At 37.6% G+C, this 4,577-nt stretch overlaps 1 protein-coding gene across 1 annotated transcript in view; it reads right to left on the reverse strand.

Moving 5' to 3' along the window:
• LPAR4 (lysophosphatidic acid receptor 4) overlaps positions 1 to 4,126 on the reverse strand; it is a 17,906-nt gene extending 13,780 nt beyond the window's left edge. The window contains exon 1 of the mRNA XM_008577547.1: positions 3,808 to 4,126. The gene's annotated coding sequence lies outside the window, so the exon portion shown is untranslated. The remainder of the gene's footprint in view (positions 1 to 3,807) is intronic.
• Positions 4,127 to 4,577: the final 451 nt, after the last annotated feature.

Raw genomic sequence — 4,577 nt, forward strand, 5'->3', positions numbered from 1 at the left:
TCTCTCTGTTTTGCTTCCTCTCACCATGTGATCTGCTTGTACCCACCAGCTGCCTGCTACCTTCTGCCATGAGTAGAAGCAGCCTGAGGCCCACGCCAGATGCAGCTGTCCCAGAATCGTAAGCCAAATAAACCTCTTTCCTTTATAAATTACCCAGTCTCGGGTATTTCTGTTATAGCAACACAAAACGGACTAAAACAGACACCAATTCGTCTGATAAGCTCGGGCATTGATCCTGAGAATATGAATTTTAAAAATGTCTCCCATCTCTAAAGGTATATACCAATGGCCCAGAGGGGTTGAGCCAAAGAATCAATTTTCATCTACACTAAAACTGCCTGGATTACAATAAACAATTACAACTTCTCCATCCATTCTGGATCTTTGGATCATATAATCTGTAATAATTTGGAAGCATTTAATTACAAAAAAAGTTGGAGAACTAAGAATTTGTGGAGAAAGTTATTACCAAGAGAGTGGTACTCACCACATTAGTTCAAACCAAATTCTGGCACCAATTTTATCCAAGACTTGGATAATGAATGAACTTTTTGGAGGCACTGTGGTTAGGGATTTCCTCCCATGGGTGCTGTGAAACAGAATTAGTCACGATAGTGTGCCATAAAGAGAGTTTTCAATAAAATGTATACAAAGTTCATAAGGTAGAGAAAATTACTATGTGATATAAACCAGAGTAAAGAGAGCCAACGTGGTTTAAAATAGTATTCAAATGCTTTGGATTTCATTATTACAGAATTGCAGATAACAGTTTACTTTCCAAACCTACCACTGCTGTGCCATATTTTATTGGTGATATTGACTGAAACATAAAATCTCTGAGTCTTATAAAGAACCTATAGTTATTTAACGATAGCCAGTGGGGGAAAAAACATAAAAATACTTCCCCTCTTCCATAAGGTAATGCATTATATTAAAAATAACTGAACAAAGGAGACTGCTTTTGGCCTGAAGTTATATTGGTTCTTTGTTTTTTCTTTTTCTTTTCTTTTTTTTTTTCTTTTCTTTTTCTCTGACAACAACTGTTACTATTTGGCAGGGACCTTGATTGGGGAAAAGGAAAGAAGACCAGAACAACAGGTGGGGATTTCACTGCCTTGTGTTTAGCTTGCACCCCCACCATTCCCTCTCCCCAACCCCGAACTGTAGTGATATGAGCAAGGCTTCAATTTCTGGGTATTAGCACACTAACTGGCCATCACAGAACCATTACCAGGATGTCCCAAACTTACCTAATATAGAATATCTGTAACACCTTTAAATCACAACTCTGCACAAAATTCTTATATGGAACTGGAACTAATCTGCAATGGAATTCTTACAAGTAGCACCTGTATTTGTACCCTACTCCTTTCAGTGCCTCTGACTATAAGATAGAATCATCTGCTAGTGCCAAATTTATACTATTATCACAGCTCACCTTTTCTGAACAAAGTTGGCCTAAAACAAAGCAGACTGCTAAATAGTACTCCACCTTTCCTGAAATGATAAATAAAAATCATCAGACAATTTAAAATACATTGAGATCATCATAACATTAAGGAGAATTGATTTTCACACTCCTCCACAAAGCAGTATGCCTGGAATGAAACGAATATTACTTTATGGGTTTGTCTTAAAGGAAGAAACGTTAACATTTCTTTCTTTTATGCTTTTCTGGTTTTCACAATTGACATAGATTATACAGAGAACTTATTTTTGTTTGGAATCGTAGCAAACTAGGAAGTTCAAATGCCCAGAAGTTTTCATATCTGCTATTAATTCAGTAGCCACATCCAGCCTCATCACCAGCAAAGTGTGTAAGAGCTAGTCACAGTCCCTTTCTGGGTCTCAGTTTTTTTCTCCTTCTTCCTGCCTTTACTGACAGAAGCCTTTAACTGGTGCCATGGCAGTGGCCTCACTCCCTGTTCCTTTCCTTCAGTTATTTTCACCGGTTCCCATTTGTCACTGCAAAAATAATTTTTTTTAATTGCTCAAAATCTCCAGTGCAGGTCATCAATTTTTATTAGGCCTGATTAAATGATTGCTAGAAATATTTGAATATCAGAAGTAAATATTAGTAATTATTACCAGAAGCTAAGAATCACAGAGCAAGATGCCATTTATATCCTAAAGTCTTCCAAATGCCCTCATTTCCCTCATCCTCTGTCCTTCTGCCTATATTAGCAGGCATATCAACTCTAACTATTTAAGTCTCAATTTTTGACCCTTCCTACCCATTTCCACTCCCCTCACTCCTCAAAATATGAGGTTATCAGCATATTCAGAGCATAACCAATAGAATCAATAGACAATAGCATAAATTTGGCACTAGCAGATGATTCTACCTTACAGTCAGAGGCATTGTTACTGCCTTACTTACCCTAAGCATTGTTCTGGTAACCAATTATTTATCTACTGAAAGCGAGGCTGGATTCCCAGTCATGGGTGGCCTTCTCTCAAGCTCCAAATTTTCAGTACCAGCATTCACAAACACATTATAGGATTTTTTTCCTCCCCCTTAAGAAGACCAAGAACAGACTACATATGATGACCATACACACAGACAAAAGGCAACTACACAATTAGGCCTTGACCAAACCACAGCAAATTCAACAATTCTCACTGTATTTTCCCTCAAAGGGAATTGAATAGATCAAGCCTTAGCTAAGCCTGGCCTGAGTGTTGCTGTGAGGCATCTTCCCAATACTCTCTAACTTACAGAGAGTACACATTCTGAATGGTTTAACTGATTGTTCCAATAGGGCTTTCATTGCTATCTCTGATTGGCAGGAGATGCTTTAGAATTTAGAAGCCATCAAGTTTGTTAGCTGAACTCATCCTTCTCAGCAAGACTGCAACTTTTTATCTGTTAACAAGGCAAAGGGATTTATAATCTATGTTGACACGGTATGTTGTTTGGAATTTTGTTCTGAAAAATAAACATGTTGCAAAGTCACTGGTTAATCTGGATCTTAGGTTATTATTGTTGTCTTCATATTAGTCAAGGAAAAAGAAAGGTAGTATAATTTGGTAAGGTAGCAAAGTGAATAACTCCACCAAGTTCTAAAATATTCTAACCTTTGGATTTTCTCAGTCTTTTTTTCACACTGAAATAATGATAAATTATATTCCTCTATTTCCTAAAACAAAGTAACTAAAATACACTGCTTATCAATTCAACAAGATCTTTCTTCTTAAAAAGCTTGAAAATATTCAGGATATACAAAAAGAGAGTTTTAAGGAAATATGTTGCATTTGTATGGCAAACAGCAATCGATTTCACATATAATAGCAAATTCAATTTATAACATCTTTAGTTTTTCATCCAAACATGATTCTTCCTTTATGGGCAAGTTCATGAATTATTCAACATAGCAAACGTCACATTCTACCTAAATCAATTAAGCATCAAAGGCATGTTCTGTAAAGTTTTACTAGAAGAAGCTTCATCATAACAGAAGCCACCTTAGCTCACAATCAGCTGTAAACCAAAAAAATATAAAGCTAGCCAAAAGAGTTTCTAAATTGTTCTACCCTATGATTTTAAATCAGTTATTTAGGAGAACTGCTTTTACATGAAACAACAGCCTGAAAATCCTGTACCTCTTCCATGGAAACAGTATTATTACCAAAACAATAGAAATTCTTGTTTTTACCATTCAACACAACAATCCTTTCTCAGCACTTCAGAGTTGAAGTCTAACTTCTTTCCCCAAACACTCAAAGCATCAGTGTTTCCACTGAAGTTTGTTATCCTATCCCCCCACCACCAAACGCCGAAATCAAATCTTTCTCAAACAGACTTACCCCAAGAAAGAGTGTACTAGATGAGAGAGTGTGCTCATGCCTGTAGACAATTAGCTAATAAACATGTAAACGGGCAACTAGCACTTTGGAAGTGCATATTTTTATCTTTTTTTTTTTTTTTTTTTTTTTTTTTTTAAAAGGGAAAGGTTAGCTTAGCCCAAAGCAGCAGACTCTGGGCTGCCGTAGCAGCTCCTCACTGCAAACCGCTCATTCTGAAAATGTGAGCTTATTTACATTTATCTCTTTCCCTTTGTTAACGACTGGCACTCTTGAATGCGTAGCCGGCATGCCTTTAACAAACAGGACACAAGAAAAGGCCCAAAGTCCGGGCTGGAGCCGAGGGCCGGGGAACTGTTAGGGGTCTCGATAGGAAATGCTTTTCATTGGATAAAGAGGCATTATTAGGAGCCGAGATCCCGCCCAGTCCCCTGTGCTCCATCGTTCCCTTAGTCACCAATCACTGGACTGAAGAAGTTTTTCCTTAAAGAGCATTGCGAGGAAAAGTAGTTTCACAGTCAAGAATGAGTGGCTTTAGTGCCACTTAACAATATAAAAAGCGCCTTTCCTGGCCAACTAATCCATAGAGAAAGCCCGTGTGCTTGTCTTTGCTGCAGGACCGCTACCCCTTACAATTCTAATAAGGAGGAGGAGGAGGAGACAAAACTTCAAACTGGGAGGAGTGTTTCAATCATGAGCAGCCCATGTTTGCTCCTACTTCATTAAAATAATTACAACAATATTGATAATAATAAATAGAGGGCAGGGAAAAG

The sequence above is a fragment of the Galeopterus variegatus genome, unplaced genomic scaffold (assembly GCF_000696425.1).
Source record: "Galeopterus variegatus unplaced genomic scaffold, G_variegatus-3.0.2 Scaffold1533, whole genome shotgun sequence".
Taxonomy (NCBI): Eukaryota; Metazoa; Chordata; class Mammalia; order Dermoptera; family Cynocephalidae; genus Galeopterus; species Galeopterus variegatus.